The sequence below is a fragment of the Pteropus medius genome, unplaced genomic scaffold (genome assembly GCF_902729225.1).
Source record: "Pteropus medius unplaced genomic scaffold, Ma_sr-lr_union100, whole genome shotgun sequence".
Classification (NCBI taxonomy): domain Eukaryota; kingdom Metazoa; phylum Chordata; class Mammalia; order Chiroptera; family Pteropodidae; genus Pteropus; species Pteropus medius.
Window position 1 is genome coordinate 8376394 of NW_024352784.1, and position 17885 is coordinate 8394278.

At 43.8% G+C, this 17885-nt stretch overlaps 1 protein-coding gene across 6 annotated transcripts in view; it reads right to left on the reverse strand.

Annotated features, from left to right (window-relative positions):
* TENM4 (teneurin transmembrane protein 4) overlaps positions 1-17885 on the reverse strand; it is a 685723-nt gene that overhangs the window by 666424 nt on the left and 1414 nt on the right. The window contains exon 1 of one of the 6 annotated variants that reach the window (XM_039848155.1): positions 17493-17713. The exons of the other annotated variants lie outside the window; for them this stretch is intronic. The gene's annotated coding sequence lies outside the window, so the exon portion shown is untranslated. Of the gene's footprint in view, positions 1-17492; positions 17714-17885 lie in introns of those variants that run through there. 6 annotated transcript variants of the gene reach the window in all.

Here is a 17885-nt window from a genome sequence, read left to right on the forward strand (position 1 = left end):
TGTGTGTACCAATGAGAGAGAAAATATGAGAAACCATTTTTTTAGTTCCCTTAATGGAATAAGACAGATTTAAATATTTTGATCCCAACCCACCATGTTCTCTTTGTTCCACATATTATTTTAAAAGCTTATCTTTGTCTTTTAGCTCTTTCAACAATTGTAAATCCTTCTCACAATACAAGGTAAAGGTTTTTCTCCCTCCTGATGACTTAACATCCAAAAAAAAAAAGTTAAATCCTTATTCTTTGTATATAAATTCTTTGATGTTTCCGATAAAATAGGTTGGAAAGAATTGGAACAGAAAACTACTCCATTTATCTGGGTGACTAATGCCTCACAAAGAGAAGGTAGGCTTACAGCTTCCTGAGAAGGTCAGCAATCAGTCTGTACAGACCTGCCTTCTGCTCTGACCATCTCTCTAAGATGGGGACAGTGATCATAATCCTGTTCATTCATTATTCTATGGAATTGAGTTTCCAAAGAGTTTTTGAAGGAACCCTTCTCTTAGGAGATGTTCTACAAACATTAAAACAACGACAGCAACAACAAACTCTAACGTTGGAAGTTGGCGACTCTGTGTGCTTTTTATCTCTTTTGGAGATTCACACTGGCATAGTAAAGGCTTAGAGAATTCCTGCAGTGCAAGAACACGTTTAACCTGTCCAGTTTGGCATCTCTCACACTTACTTGTATGCACACCAGTTTATTTGTGTGTGTTCTTCTTCTTTGTGGGAAAAAAAGAAAGCTACTCTCCACGTACTTTCTCCACACACCCACATACCCACACATATACAAGTGATATGGAAAAAATGCTTAAAACCCGGTTCCAGGAGCCAGTATGAGCAGAGGTAACAGCATGCACTCCAGAGTCAGATAAACCTAGTTTCAATCCTAATTCTACAAACAGTAGCCTAAGAATGTTACTTAATCTTCCAGAGCCTCAGCTTTGCTATAAGTGAAAACTCCTACAGTGTTTGTGTGTGTATTAGGTGAGATGAGGCATGCATAAAAGCATCTGGCACATGGTAGGTATTTTTAAAATGTGACTCTCCCTCCTCTCCCTGCAAAATCACAAATGGAGACATTTGAAAATGCATCGGTTATTTTTTAAAATGCTCATAAAACTTTAAAGTAAATTATTTCACATAAGCAGCCATCTTGAAATGTCATTCCACTACCTAGTCTTCATGTTTTCATAAATAGAGGCATCCAGAAAAAAAAAAAAAAGTTAGGGCTGCTTTAATACACATATATGTGGAGACCTGGTATTTCATATAGTTATATGGAATTTAATATCAAGGAATTTACCCATGTCAGATATTACTCTATTTAACGGAAAGTGATATCACTTGAAACGGTCATAAGGTGCATTCCTATCAAAATACAGCTGTTATTAATATTGCTAACAACTGTTTTGTCCCAGTGCATTTTATTGAAACCATAACGATGGGCACTTTTGAGTAAGTGTCCCTGGCTAATTTTCAGAGGCCTATCTTCCACAGAGAGTCCAAATGATAATTCCTCCAGGGTTTTCACCAAGGTAGAATGAGGAGTTTAAAATGCTTGAAAGAGAGTCGCCTTGAGGTCACCCATAATTAAATAGGAGCTAAAGGGGCAGAATATAGAAAAATGTGTAATCTTCCCTGGCTCTGAAATAAAAACAGGTTATCAGTAAGAAAGTACCTCTGCAAGGAGACTTGATCTCAATCTACAGTAGGATTCCTTTCGAGCCTGGATGTCTATTTCAAAATACCCATTAACAGTCTATGATGGACTTTAATTATGAGAGGCAGATAATAAGGGTCTAGTTCACTCCCTCCCGTTGTCCAGGGTAGTTTAGAGTTGCCAATCATCACCTCCTTCAAAGAGGCCCAAGGTGCTGATACCACTTTAAAGATGATGGCTGGACTGTGAGGGAGGGGCTCTTAACCCACAGGAGGTGCTGGCAGAAGCAGGGCCTTCCAAGCGCACTGAAGGGACCTATTGCTAAAAGCAGCAACAGTTTTCCCATTATCCAAATATACAGTATTTGAACCAAGAGACTCCCTCACCCCTGCTTCTCATTTCTCATCCTCTGAGGTCCCTCTTCCTACACTGTTTAGGGGTGATTTGACATGGTGCACCATCAACTAACCGGTGGCATTAGCCTATGCCTACACATGCACACACACACGCACACACATACACAAGGTAAAGGAAAGAGCCCATCTCAGAAGCAGCACCAGCTCTGGAGTCAGAAAGACCTGAATTTGATTCCTGACTCCCTCACTTTCTTCTGTGTGGTCTTAGGCGAGTTACTTAACCTCTCAGAGCCTTCATTTTCTATCTGTAAAATAGAGGCAAGAACACCTGCCACCTAATTTTAATGAGGCTCCTGGTTCCTAACAGGACACCTAATAATGTCATTCTCCCAACAGGAAAGCAGAAGCCCTGCAGCCACTGTGTGTCTGCCTCCATTGTTTCCCAAAGAACAACTCCCTCCGCCCGGAGAGAAAAACTTGCCGGAGAGGCCAGCTGAGAAAGAAAAATGTTAAATAATTCAGAAGTACTAACATCAAGTCTGATGTAGGTATAAAAATAGTTACAAAACACCACACTCATCTTGTTTTCATTACAGCAACCCTGGCTCTCTGGTAGGAACAAAAGTGAGGGTCTGGCCTGGGGCTCGGGCAGGGCCTGGGGCAGAGGAGCCTCATCAGGATGCTATTTTGGCTTCTAATTACTCATCTTTGTACAAAGGCAAGACAGGCATCTGCTTGTCACCTCTATATTTTAAACCAACCTTTGGATAGGTTGCTTATTTTTTAATTGACAGTGTGCTCAGCTAGGCTACAGGGGCAGAGAAAATTCTCTACATCCTGTCTTCAGAAGGGGACCAACTGGTGAACTCTCCACAGACGCTGGGCCTGATCTCAAAGCTTAGGTTCAAAGGAGTAGGCTGGTAGGCTGCCCTGAGCCCAATTGGCCTGTGTCACTCAGAAGAATAATGTTGTCCCTAAAAGCACAAGTTCACAGAAGAGGACAGGAAGACTCTGACTGGAGAACATTCACTAAGCTAATACTATGTTCCAAGCACCCTGCCAAGTACTTTGCCTATGTTACCTCCTGTAGCCCTCACAAGAAATCTCAAATTAGTTGCAAGCCTCTGCATTTCACAGATGAGGAAACTGAGGCTCAAGGTAGTTAAGGGACTTTCCCCTAAAGTTCCACCAAAGAGTCAGGGCTCAGACCAAACTAGTCTAACTCGTCAGCCTTTGCTCTTTCCCTTGTTCCCTCCCTAAGAGCAGAGCATGTGGTATGAAAAGGTCTTCATGAAATATTCAGCTGTATTTGTAGCTCCTGTCATGTCCAAGCCAGATCTGAATGCTTACTCAGTGCATTTTCTCGCAAAGAAGCTGCATGGAGACAAATTTTCAATTCATACTTAACAAGACAGGGAAACAGGGCCTGCTGTTGGCTTACTCCAGGTATGGGAGCAAGTTTAAGCACCTGCTCAAAGCAGTAGGCACAGGGACTGTTAAAAGGGAGCCAAACCTACTGCTCTCAGGGTCTGAGAGTCTCAGAGAATCTCTTTGACTGACTTTATAGGAGAGAAGATGGAGTGATCGGCAAAGGAAAGAAAGCATAGAAGGAGGAATAATAACGATCACAATATTTCTTGTCCTTTCCAAAAACATGTTCTCATCCTTTAAGTCTGACCCCAAACACTTCCTTTCAAAGCTCCTTGCCTTCCCCAGTCAACTTGGGCATGAGAGTTCTTTTTCTGATGTGTCTACTATATGCCATGCTCTGTGCTAGAAACTTGATTGATGTTATTCTATTTCATACTGAAAGCAGGTGTTATTTCATATTAAATAGGAAAGAACTAAGATATAGAGGTTGTTTAATCTGCCAAAGTTCATAAAAGCTAATACAGTAGATCTCAACCAGGAACAGCAAAGTATTATCTAGCCACTGGTGCCAAAACTGAGAATGCGTGGGCTAGAGATGGCTCAGCAAGGATTTAAACTGAGGTCAGTCTGCTCTTAAATTCATGATGTCTGGTAATACTCTTAATTCTATCATAAGTACCTTGAAGTTGGGTGGACTCCCCTGCCCTTCTGTCCCAAATGACAGCTAGTCCTGGGCACAGCTCACTCACTAATTGATTAATCAGTATACTTAATGGTGCTGAATATCAAAATGAGCAGCCTCGCCAAAGGGAGCCAGCCATTCTGTAACTGAATCTTGAAAGAGGGTAGTGAGTCTACCTGCCCACCCTCTGAAGGAAGCTTCTCCTCAATACCCTGACAGCTCTTGCTTATACTCTTCCCATGATGATGAACAGTCGTCCACTGTTTGGTAGATGTTCTTTCCAATGCTGAACTAAAGCTAGCCTTCCACCTAGCCACAGCCTACCACAGGCTTTGGAACCCTTGCAGAAAAAGTGCTCGTGAGCTCCTAAAAGGGCAGTCCCAAAGTTCTGGTTCTGACTCCTGGAATGGTGAAGTAGAAGAACACAGACCTAGACCCAGAAAGATCCAGAATCAAATCCCGGCTCCACTGTTAAAATAGTTGGTGGTAGAGCATGTCAAGATTGTCTGGCAGAGTGGCTATGTTCAGCACACAGTAGGCAGCTCAGCACATAGTAGGGATCAAATGGTCTAACTATCTTAGCTGGCAGGGTCTGTTCACATGAACATGGCTTCCCTCTCTGGTGTGAGTTCTCTGACATCTGCTTTCCTTCGCCACATCACATCCTCTGTTTGGCCTTTTTCCGGCTGTCACTGGGGTCTACTTCTGAAAAAGTGAATTTGATTCCATAATTATTAAGGGGAGGGGAAACTGAAATGGCTGACAACAACAAATCAAGAAATGACAACCGTGAGAGTTACCATAGCAACACTTTAATTTGAAAAGTTCCAAGAATGTGATGCAAATTAAGGGCACGTGAGCATGTGCACACACGCATACAGAGCTGCCTGAACCAGGGGGCCTTAGAAATCGGCTTTGGTGCCTGAGATCATCACCCAAACTCTGATGTAGAATAAATTCCTCACCCGATTTCCCACAGTCAGGGGTAGGTAATGAAGGGAAATTCTCCTTCTAGGAACCCAAATTAATTCTTGCTACAAGGTGTCATTCATCAGTGCAGGCCAGTGTTAGAAGAGTCTAAACATCTTCTATTAAAAGTTTTGGCTGAAATTTCAGAGACATCTGAAGATGGTGCACATCCTGCTCCGGCCACAATGTAGACTGGGCAAGTTCCTCACCCCACTGTTTCCCATGAACTAACTACAAACAGCTCCTGGGGAGGGACACTTGCTTTATGGTCAGGTGGATCTGTGCAGGAACCCTGGCTTCCTCACTCATTGGTGGAGTGAACTTGGACAAGATGTCTAGTCTCTCTGAGCCCCATTTCTCCTCTAGAAAATGGGGAAAACAAGACGTTAGCTTGTCATGGGGACTAAAAAAGGTAATGTAGGCCAAATGCAACACATAATTCAACAAAGATTGAGTGCCTCTTACTGGCAGACATCCCTCTAGGCACTGGGGTTAGTTACCTCAGTCAACAAAGGACAAAGTTCACTGCGTGGTGGAGATTTACAATAGTTAGGAGAGGCTAAATAGACAAATGGACAATAGCCAGACCATATATGAAAATAGAACTCTGACCGACCAGTCCAAATGGTCAATAACCTGCCAGCTTTCCTAATTTTTGCCCCCACTTCCAGCTCAGGCCAATGAGAGCCAGATATGCTTCCTGAACCAACCATGTAAGAAGCTACTTCTAGTTAGCCTGCCTCCAGCTCCCTCGCCAGTGGCCTCCAATCAAAGCAGCCCTAAAGCCTTCCCTTTCTTCACCGTGAAGCTTCCCTCCCTGCCTTGGAGTCTCACCAAAGGCAAGTGATAGTGGCTGACTCCCTTGTTACAGCAAGCTCTGAATAAACAGCCTTTGCCTGTTCTCATTTGGGTGGTCTTTTTTTTTAATTTCCACAGTCAATAAACATAATAAAGAAGTAAATTATATAGGATGTTCTACCCTTGAGCTGCTCCCATCCCTCCAACCGCAGATTATTCTTAACACAGAAGACAGTGTGATCTTGTTAAAATCATAAAACATAGTATTTAACACCATGGAAAGAAGAAAATATATAGTAGGAGAAGAGAGGTCTGGAACAGTGAGGACCAGGAAGGAGGGTTACCAGTGCAATAGGCTTGTTGGGGCCGGCCTTGTTGAGAAGGTGATATTGGAGCAAAGAATTGGAGGTGGGCAGCTAGCCATGTAGATATCCAGAGGAAGAACATTCCAGGTAGAGAAACAGGAGTAGGAGTAGGCCTGACATGTTCCAACAAAGCAGGGGAGTTGGGGGAGAGAGGGCAGGAGGTGAGGTCAGAGATATAGGAGAGATCCTGTACTGGGGGAGGGCTTTGTAGGTTGTGTAAGGGCTATGACCTTTACTCTGAGACAAACAAGGAGCTGTACAGAGTTTTGAACACAGGACTGACATGTTCAGATTTATGTCTTAACAGGATCATTCTAGATGCTGTGTTGAGAATAAACTGCAAGGGGACGAGGGCAGAGCAGGGAGTCCAGTGAGGAAAGCAACTGCAATCATCCGGGTAAGAGAGGATGGGAGCTTCAGCCAGGATGGTAGATGTGCCAATGGTGAGAAGTACTCAGGTTCTGGGTATATTTTGATTCTCAGTCTAAAGTTTGGGAGACACTATGTGAGTACATTTCTTCTCCCTTTCCCTCTTTACTTCGAAGTATAGATACCTTCACAGATCCAGGTAGCAAAATGTTGCCTTGGTCAACCTTAATGACCCAATGACGGTCTCACCCAGTGTGACACAGGTCAACGGACACTGGCCATGAGCTGCGGCGCCAGTGGGGAATGTCTACTCTGAGCTTCTCCAGTGATACTCTGGTACTCCTGGCAAGTGACAACTCCCCACATGAAATAGGAATGATGATAGCTTCCCTGATCTAACTCCTACCAGACTGGAGGGGACTTGGCTCCATCCTTCCACAGAGCCACTTAACAACACATATCAAAAGCCCTAAAGAGATGGCATAATCTTTGACTTACCAAATAAATAGGTTGAAGGAAATAAACAGACAAATACATAAAACCACTGATCTCAGCATTATTTGCGGCGGTGAAAAACTGAAAACAATAGGAAATCAGTTAAATATATAATGATATATCCTTATGATGGAATACTACATAGCTACTAAGAGTCATGTTGGAGAGAAAATGTAATTAATGGTATGTGGAAATGATCATGACATATTAAGGTTACAAATGATGTGTATAATTTCCTCCAAATGGTAAGGAGGGGAAGGAATGGAATTGCATGTAGAAATAATACTGGAAAGAAAACAAAAATGTTAAGAGGACTTCTATGTGGCAGGATTAAGAGTTATTTTCATTTGTTGTCTGGGTTACCTTAGGTTTTCTAAATTTTTCTATTATTTACATGTATTATTGATGGAATCAGAAAAAAACCTACATTAAATAAAAATGATAAATGTTATAAATTTTCAAATTAATCCTTATCCTAGTAATAATAATTGCTACCTATTCCAGAATGTTCCATGAGGCTCAATGAGTTTGAAGATACAAAAGAAGCCTGAAGGGTACAACGTAATACCTGAATCTGGAATTTTTCTGTGACACTATAACGACTACTATGTACTATATCTACAGTCACACTGCAGCTGCCGCACAATACTGACAAAGAAGTGCACAAAATCGACTAACTCTTTTTGCCCTATGACATTCCACATCTGGTACTCCTGAACTTGGGGAGATGAGAAGAAGAAAGCAGAAGCAGGAAGAAGATTAAGGTTTTAGAACCTGTGAGGCAAAAAATCAGTAGCATCAGTCTCTCCTGGGAACTTGTTAGAAATGCAGATCTTAGGCCCACCCTACCACCCACTGAATCAGAACCTGTATTTTAACAAGTCCCCAGGCAGTACCTAGGGACATTAAGTTTTAAAAGCCCTGTCTAGAACATAACACTTTTTCCCACTTTGAGATAAACTTGAGGTGAACTGGGTGGGGCGGGGGAAGCCACCTGAGTAGAAGGTTTTCTCAAGAAAATATTAGTTATCTAAAAAATGTTAAATTACCTGAACCATCCAGAAGTACAGAGCCTCCAGGCCCTTGGGCAATGTCAAGTCTTTGGTACCAGCCCTGGAAAGCTACTACCCTTTCTAGGAGGTGGACAGAGATCAGGCATTCCCAGGAATCCTGAGGCCTTGCTGGCTGGGTGGAGGGTCATGCATGAATGGTTAACAGCACTCTGCCCAGAAATGAACACAAAAAGCAAAACCAAATCCAAAGAATATCACAACATCTCCAGGCAGGAGATAGGCCTTTTCTAGCACTCAGAATACAGTGCGTTGGAATGAGGAGGGGACAGGCTGAGTGAGAAAGCCATTTTCCAGAACCAAATACCCCAGCTTGCCTGAAGGCAGGGAGGAAGAGGGGAAGAAGCTTTGACTACTTTATTCCTAGTCCTATTGCTCAAATAAATCAGGTCACCCACCTCAAACAAAAGTTACTCAATATGAGATCCCTTGATGCTTCTTTGAAGAAGGGATGGAATGAATATTTAATGAAGCTCTACTCTATGCACCATTTCTCAGTTCCAGCTGTACTCTAGCATCACCTGGAGAGCTTCAAAGAGTTGTGATGCCAGGTTCTGTTCTGGTCTTTGGTAAATACAAGTTCCCAGGTGATTCTGATGGATAGCCACCGTGGGGATCCACTGTGTTGGGCACTGTGCTGGAACTCAAAATCTAGTGCCTGATAGCAGCTCAGAGAAGCAGGCAGAGAATATCATGGCCCAGCTGGTGCAGTGGCAAAGGGACATAGACGGAATCAGAACCAGTGTCTGCTGGTCTAAATCTAGAGCCCTGTGGTTTTTCCACTTCTATAGGTACCACCATTTTCAGAAGGCAGAGATATCAGAGGTCCTCTCAGATCTGGAAGAGGCTCCTTTAGACCCTCTCAGGTTTCCCTCCACCAACACACACTTATGTCTACCACTGAACTTTGTTGGTTTAATCCAAGCTCTGGAAGCAAAAATCAGAGGACCAGAAGCTGAGTGGTTAGGGACATAAGAGGAAAAATAGCAATGCCAAGAACTATGATCCACATAGAAGACACTGCCTGTTAGGCAATGTGCAAGTTACTTCATAAATCCCACATGACTCTTTGAGGTAGATACTTCTATTTTCTATTTTATAAATGAAAAAAATAGTAACGGAAGCTCAGAAAATCTAAGTAACTTGCTTGAATTCATGTAGCTACCAGATGATGAAGCTTAGAAGTCAACCCAAAATCTGTTGGTATTTTCCACTGTCTTACATGGCCTAAGAAGTCATTTGTGTTTTCATTTACCTGTATGTGCCAGATGTTCTAGTGAAGTGAACACTTAATCCTCGTGTGTGAGATGGGATCTATTGCTTCCTGAGTCTACAGATGAGGACGTTGAGACACAGAAAGGTTGGCCAAGGTTGCACAGGAAGGAGGTGAGGGTCAAGGTCTGAACCCAATTCTTTCAGGAGCCAAAGCTAACGTTCTTCCTCAGACTCCAGCTGCTCAGTCTGAATCACTTCAGAGTGCACACACGCAGAACCTGCCTTAAACGGCCATAAAGAGGAAATCATGTTGGACATTAAGAAGTACATCCTGGCCTTGAAGGTAGACAATCACTAAATTGGATAAGCCAGAAATTTCAAAATTGCTGAAAAGGGCAGATTAGAAGCAGCTGGGAGGCTCTGAGTACACAACATGGCAGAGAGCACAGTGTTTGTCTCCCTTCAAGGCCAGAGTTTACTTCATAACGTCCAAACTTTAGTCCTGCTTCAACAATGCTAGCTTTGAAAAATATATTTGGAATTTAATAGCATAGTGTTTAATATTTTTAAAAACATAAGTTTTATAGTGGCATTTTCCCATGTCACAAAAACACATTTTCAAAAACAACATTTAATCTTTTCTAATATTCCACTGTTTGGCTCTGAGATACCTTTCTTGTCCAATCCAATTGTTTATCTTTTTTTTTTCACTATTATAAATAACACCACAATGAACATTTTTATTCTTAAAAATCTTTCCTGCCTATCTCTGATTATTTTCTTTGGCTAGGTTCCTAGAACTGGAATAATGGACTAAAGGAAATAAGTGTTTCTAGGACTACTGACAGTTATTGCCATACTGCTTTCCTAAAAGGATGTATTAATTTGTTTTCTACCAGCAGCAAAGGGGAGTTCTATCTTCCCAGCATCCTCTCCAGAATCCAACACTGTTTCAGAAATAATATTGGCTAATAAGGACAGTGAAAAATAGCATGAATCTGCAGAGGAACAGAGTGTTTGAATAACCTACCTCTAATCATACAACCAGTATGTGGCTGAACCAGGATTTGAACTCAAGTTATTTGGCTCCAGGAGCTAGGTCCCTAACCACTGCCTCAAACTACTTAGCTGCAGTTTGGTTTATGTAATGGCTGTCACATCTCAGTTATTGTTTTAGGAAATTTTACATGAGACTTCCACAAAAACAGAGATCTTTGCATTAGTCTTTGATTATCCTATGCTAGACCAATACGTTCTAACAGAACTTTCTGCAACGAGAGAAATGTTATATATCTGCACTCTCTGACATGGCAGCCACTATCCCTTATTGAGCACTTGAAACCTGCTAGTGCAACTGAGAAAATGAATTCTTAATTTTAATTAAATTTATTTTAAATTGTCACTAGTGATACTTCATCACGCAGCACAGCTAGAATATCTAGCGTATCACCCAATAAATATTTATTAAGTGACAAACTCATATAATCTCCTTATTCCACTTACCTCTACCATAGTTCCTGAAAGGCAAGAGTTTGCCTTCCACCTTCATCGCCACGTGTCTACTTGTTCTCTTGAAGGCAGGGATAATGTTTTTTATCTGCCATGTGGGGGTGATGTGAAGATCAGCTAATTAATGTTTGCAAAGAGCTGCACCGATGACTGGTTCTCGGAATAATTGTGCTTTAATAAAACGTTTAAACGACCAATTCTCATCCAGAGGCCAAAGTAGGGCTGGGTTTATTTAGTAAAAGTTGGTTTCTCTGACTCACCCTGAACTGGATCCTTCCACTGTGAACCTCATCAATGCAAACTCCTTTCATTTGAAAGGTTTCACCAATCAGAAGATACTGACATTTACCTTGCAATGGTTTTGATGTCAGTGTGATGAGTAAATTAATAATACAAACAAGATTGAGGAGGGCGGATATTTAACCAACTTGAACAAATTGCTTTTAAGCTCTTAAGCACTTTAATTGCTTGCATGATAATGATGCAAATTTTTAAATGTCTTGATCCACTCTCAAAATAGGCCCAGTAAAAGGACCTCTAAAGAGAAACACTTCACTAAACACTAGATTTTTATTATATGTCATTCTAGAAAGTTACAAAGTTGCCATTCTAGAAAAAGCAAGGATTTAGAAGCCAGAGAGGCCTATGATCAAATGCGAGTCCTAGGTGTGGGACCCTGGGCAGATGGCTTGCCTTACTGAGCCTCAGTTTCCTCATCTAGGACATGGGCACAATGGCGGCTGCCTGAGACACAGAAAGCACTTAGAACATGTTTGTTGTGTTCTTGCCCTGTTCTTCTACATCCTCCCTCAACAACCGCCAGATGAAAAAACTGACTGTGTCCCTCCTCATTATCTTCCGAAATGAAGATGCTAACTCTAGAAACCCAAAAGGAAAGAATGGACATCTCCCTTTACAGCGACAATCTACTAATATAAGACAGCTCCTCCTGACATCTGGTAGTCATTACTATTATTTTCTAAAATAACGTCAGAGTAGGTAGCTTGAAACCTTGTTAGTACAAGTGTGAGCCAGGGACCATCAGCATGGCACCACCTAAGAGCCTGTCAGAAATGCAGATTCTTGAGCCCCCTCCGGACCTATTGAATCGGAACCTACAATTTAACAGGATTCTTATGTGATGTGTGTGTATTAAAGTTTGAGAAACACTAACTTTCAAACGGCAAATCTACTCCCCTCTCGCAACCTCATTTTATAGAGAGGGAAACATCCCAAGAATGGGCAATTATTTTACCCAAAGCCATAATGTATTAGCTGTAATACTTTTGCTTGACTTCCAAGGGGTTCAAAGACCAGACTTTTAGAAATCAACTATCATTCCACAGCAAGAAAACCAACTCTATAAGAGAAAAACCTATTAAAACCTAATGTTCTTAAGGATTACAATGATTAAACAATTGCATCTGATACCCTTTTCCACTGTCAGGCCCAGGCTACAAGGCTACCATCTGCAAAGCAAATGCAGGACTCTACGGGAAAGCGGGCAGGGAGAACTCCTCAACTATTCTTGAGATCCTGCAACATTTATATCCCGTCTCCTTTTTGTTTTCCAAATGAAGAAAAAGACCTGATTTGATGTTCAGAACATGACAAAGGACAAAAACATTCCTTCATCTTCCCTAGTGAAACCGGAGTGGTATCAGTATCAAAGACAGCATCCAAACACTCTGGGAATTCGAAGTTGGCCACCAGCAGAGCAGGTGTCCTCTCTGGTGACCACACCATCCAATGACCCCAAAGTGACCTCACGGTCTGATCTAAAGGAACTCCTGATGCCACCTGCTAAGCATGGGAACACCTTGGAAATGGGAAGACTAGACTTCCTCCATTGGCTCCACTGAATGAAGAGTCATCTAACCACAGGGAACACATCTTTTCTGGGTCACAGAAATCTGACATGTGAAAGAGCTAGACTGACAAATATACCCTCTGATTGAACAGATCAGTGCAAGGATGGGATGAAATGCCTAACTCTTTCCACTTTGGAAACAGCATGTAGGCATGTTAATATTTATTATTATTATTATTGTGCCCAGAGACCATAAAGAAAGACAGTTGGGCTGACTTTCCGAACCAAATGCCAGTGCAATAGGTGGAGATGAACTTGCTGTAGACTAGTCTCAACTGTTTCCTTTGTAAGATGTGCTAGGTGGCCATTCTAAGGCCTCTGAACCAAAGGAAAAGGGAAAGAACTGTAAAGGAAGAATCCACCACCTCAGCAAATGCTAAGGACATACCCACTTCTCTGAGGAACTGTTTGTCATTCACCATGGAGCCAGCCCCACCTACAATACAGAGGAACATATTTACATATTTCAACTCCATTGCTGGCTGAAGCTCTACAGAGTGATGATTCCGAGACAGCCAGGGAAGAAAAATGTTCTTGGAAAAAGGATTTGCCTATCAGTTTAGCATAACAGCTCAAAGTTATGCAAATCCCCTGCTTGAGGTTTGATTGTCATCCCTGCCTCCCTCTACTACTTAGGCTCCAAGCCTGTAAGGGATTGCAACATAAACAGCCATTTCTGGTTTAAAAGATGAAGTAGAAATCACAGTGTACCTTCCCGCTTTTCATGTGTGACAGAAGTCTTAGCATGGCATCTGCCTTTGACCCTACAATCCTATTTTCTAGGAATTTATCTTAAGAGAATATGAAAAATTCACAGTATGTACAAGAATAGTTACTGCAGCTTTGTTATAATAAAAAAAAGACTACAAATAAACAAAAGGTCTAATTTTAGGTACCAATGAAATTATCCCATAGTAAAACATTAGGTTTTATGTAGCCATTAAAAATCTTTCCATACCAGGAAAAGTTGTAACATGGAAAGATCTATCGTTAATAATAAGCTTTCAAAATATTATAACTATGATCTTATTTTTCTACATTCATAAAGAAAAGTCACAATGTAAAACCCAAGATGTACTGACACTTATTTTCTTTTTTCTTTTCTCTATATTGTCTAACTTTGCTACAGTGAACATATATTACCTTGGTAACTAAATATAATTGGTATTATATCTAATTATATAATTTAGTAATTAGATATAATAAAGACAAAGGTTGGAAAAAAAAACTGTGACAAAGTAATAAATATATAACCCACAGAGAACTAAGCATCTACACTTATAACGTTTCATTAGCTTTCCTTAAGGAAAACTATAAGTTCAGAGATCCATGTGTGCTTGGTTCCCTTGCAACAGGGGCATGTAGTACTTTCAAAGTGCCCCCCACAGCAGTCTGTCTATGCAAAGTAAAGATGAAGCCATTCAGCTTTCAATTACAGTAAGCCAGACCATGTAAGAAGGCAGGTAAAAATCAGCCACTTAGATCGGGGATTGAGGATGATTTACCCTGCTAGACTCTTGGAATCAAATCTCCAAGGAGGTGATTTAAATCCCCTTGTTCCTTTGTTTCACTTTTTAGATTCATAGACGTAGGAAAATGTACTGGGACAGGAACAGGAGAAGGCTTGGGATCCAGGTATGGTAGCTGTTCATTAGAACCGGGCAGGACCCACGTGAGGATTTGCACCATGTGCTTATTTGACCTCATCTTTCTTCAACATCTATGACAGTTAAAGAGGATGAGTGGGCATTTTGAGTCTCTTGCTTATGTTGCCGAACAATTTTTATCATAAATTCCTAATCACCTTCTTTGACATATTTGTAACTTTTGATCTGGAAATAATCAAGTTATATAACACACCAATCAGGGCAAGGATGTAATTCTGTCAGAAAAACAAAAAAGGACTCAATAAGGGAGAAATTCTAACAAAACTGGAAATGACTTTTCTAAGAAAAGAGAAGATATTTTTGCTTCAAGCATTTGAGCTGGTTTTAAATAAACTGTGGATGTAATGTTGCTGGTTCTTCTGAGGCTGTTGATTTCCCTGCCCAACCCCCACCCAACAAATGCACATTGTTGGAAAGGGATGAAGGAGGTGGAAGGGCATGATCCTTTTGTTAATGGCCTACAGTGTGTCAGAGGTTTATGAACGTTAATCCTTACTGTGTTGTAAACTAGACAATATCTTCCCCTTTTACACAGGAGAGAACTGGAAGTTCAAAGATAACTTATCCAAGGCCACGCAACCATAATTCCCACCCAATAAGGTAAGAGGTTAAACTCACGTCCCGTCAACTCATTCCCATAAAACAGCAGGAGTGAGGAGATTATACTTCAAAGAGATCTACTGGAGGAGAGCCCTTGGCGATCCAAGCTGCCCACTACTAGTATCCAATCTTCTACTGTAGCACTGTGGGGAGCTCATTATCTCATATTCCAGATCATTCCGTTCGCTGTGGAACTGTCCTCTGATGATTCTTCTTCAGGCCAAGCACTGATTCTGTCCCATCCCACCTCCACCCCTGAGCCCGCAGTTAGCAACACTGGTTCTTCTTCCCCCACAATCCATAGGATGGTGTATTGGCTAACTGCACCCATTCTACTCCCATGCCCAAAGAGAAGCCTTGAAGAGAATGGGCTGCTGGCAGATGAATCTGAGATATCGCTCTCCAAAACCGAACTCTCCGTTCCTGAAAATTTCCCCACCCCAGAGGATGAGGAATCCACAGGTTAATTCGCACCCTGCCTCTGCTCACTTAAAGACACAGGAATAAAACCTTCCCAGAATTAGCTCCCTAAAACTATAAGAACATTTATGTCCTTAGTCTTGCCTGAAGCACACTCCCTTCTCCATTCACAAGGACCTCCTGCACAAAAGGCACCGCCAAGAGGAGACAGTCTTTCACCTCAGGAAATCAGATCCGACTGGTCCAACTCCACTAAGTGGAAGGACTTCCCATCATCACCCTTACCGGAGAAAACAGATTCTTTCTCATCATTCCCTTATAACGCCTACAAAGAGAGGAATCCTTTTTTTTTTTTTTTTTTTTAGACGTTTGGCCTTGCCGCACACCTCCCTCCCCAGGACACACACAGAGCTTCCACTGCCACCACCTGTGAAAACATCACTCCTAACTTTGGCGAGGAGAGCTACCGGGCAAAGCTGAGCCGCAGGGCGCTGGGGGAGCGCCAGGGGGCCGGAGAACCCACCAGGCGGGGAGACCCGAGGAAGGCGCAGCCGGGACCCCGCGCGGCGTGGCGCTCTGGACAGGAACTTGGCCTGGAACAAGGCGGTCTCAGCTTGGGTTTCCCTCCCAGGCCCCGCCCACCTAGCAGCCCAGATCGCGCGGACTACGGCTCTGCCGGCCAAGGAGCCCAAAGTCCCGAGCACCCTCTGCGAACGCCGCAGAGAGCTCGAAGGGACCTCCGCCCACGCAGTCGACCCCAGAATCGGGAGGTGGCCAGAGGCTGGCGGGAGGAGGGCTGCTCGCGGCCTATGCAGAGGAGGAGGAGCAGGAATGTGCCGCCTCTGCGCGCAGGGAAACAGGTTGCCGCTGAGCCCCGATCCTTCCCTGTGGCCGCCCCGCCGCGACTTGATACCCGCCCTAGCCAGGAAGCTAACCCAGCCCCTCCTGTGCACTCTCCTCCTTCCCGGACCCCAGTGGCAGAGCCCGAGCCCTCCAGGCAGCCGGGTTAAAGGCGCCTTCAGCAAGGTCAAAGCACGGCCGGCCGCCACCTGGGGATTTTTCCTAGCCGAGCATGAGCTTTGCAATCGCATTGTTAAGGATCATGGCAGCAGCAGGAAATCCGAACGGCCCCACAGGTCTGCGAGAGGGAGGATTTATTTCACAGCGCGGAACACACTCAGACAGACCCAGGATTTCAGGGGGAGGGGATGCAGGGTTTCGGGACGCTGGAATGTGGCAAAAACAAAACACTCACCACCCAAGCACACCACCACTCCCCGACTGCGGGAGGAAGGGAGTTCAGGGCCATGGTGCCCGACTTTAGCGTTCCGCACAGCTCTGTCAGATCTGGGGTGGCTTATCCCTCTACAGGCGAAAAACAAGATTTAAAAACACTCTACTTCTGTGGTTTCCCTATCAAAGACCATCAGCGCGCTATATGCTACGGCGGCGAAGGGAAGCAGCAAAATGGGGAGAGAATAAACGCAACAGAAGCAAACTGCCTTCCGCTTAGGAGAGGAGCGAGGAGGAGGAAGCCATAGTCCGCACCCATCTCCATCCCATCCCCATTAGCGCCGGGTTAGCCTAGGAAACCAGGAATAGGTACATAATGGTGGCCGACCCTGGCAGAGGCCAGCACACGCCCTCCTCACCCCCTGCCAGAGTGGGCCGGGATGCCTGGCATCGCCAAAGGGGACCAGGCATCGCGGGCAGGTTTCAAACACGTGAAAGAGCATTGGGTGTGAAAGATGGGGAGGAGCGCCCTGAGAGGCAGAGAAGAGGGGCTTTAGGGTTTCCCAGTACACAAAGTCAGTTTCCTAAAACAGCATTCCCTGGAAGGCCTCCCAATATCCCTTCGGGCTCTGAGGACTCAAGGGACCCTGAGTTCTGACCGGCTTTTTCCCTCTGATCAACCACGGATCCTCCACCCAGTCTCTCCCTCGATAACCGGTTCTTTGGGGACAGCAGTATCAGCACCCAAAGCCCATGGCAGAAGTGGGCGCCTCAGTGGTGCGAGGCGTCTCCCTGCTCTCCGGTTCCGGGGGTGCTGAGCGCCCCGGTACTTACGTACCCTAAGCAGGCAAACTTTCAGGCTTGTCTTTTGCGAACGGGTGCTCACATCACGCTTCTGGGTAATCACTGAGGCAGTTTACATAACTGCCCGCGATGCTGGTTGGCAGATCGCCCTGTGTGCGCGGCTGCACAGCTCAGCACATGGGCAACCCCTCGCCCCGGCACTCGGATCCCAAGGGTGACCCGCGGCGGCCTTCCACAAAGCGGCAGGACAATTTCATGGGTTAGTCAAACACCAAGAGTGCACGCAGAATCGGGCAAAACCCAAGTTGCCTCTCTGCGCCCCTTTCGCTGCATGGGTGGCTGTATCTCTACGAACTGTATCTCTACGAACCTTCTCTCCAGGGCTAGGGGGGTAGAGGGGGGTTAGGGACCAGGCGGGAGATTGGCC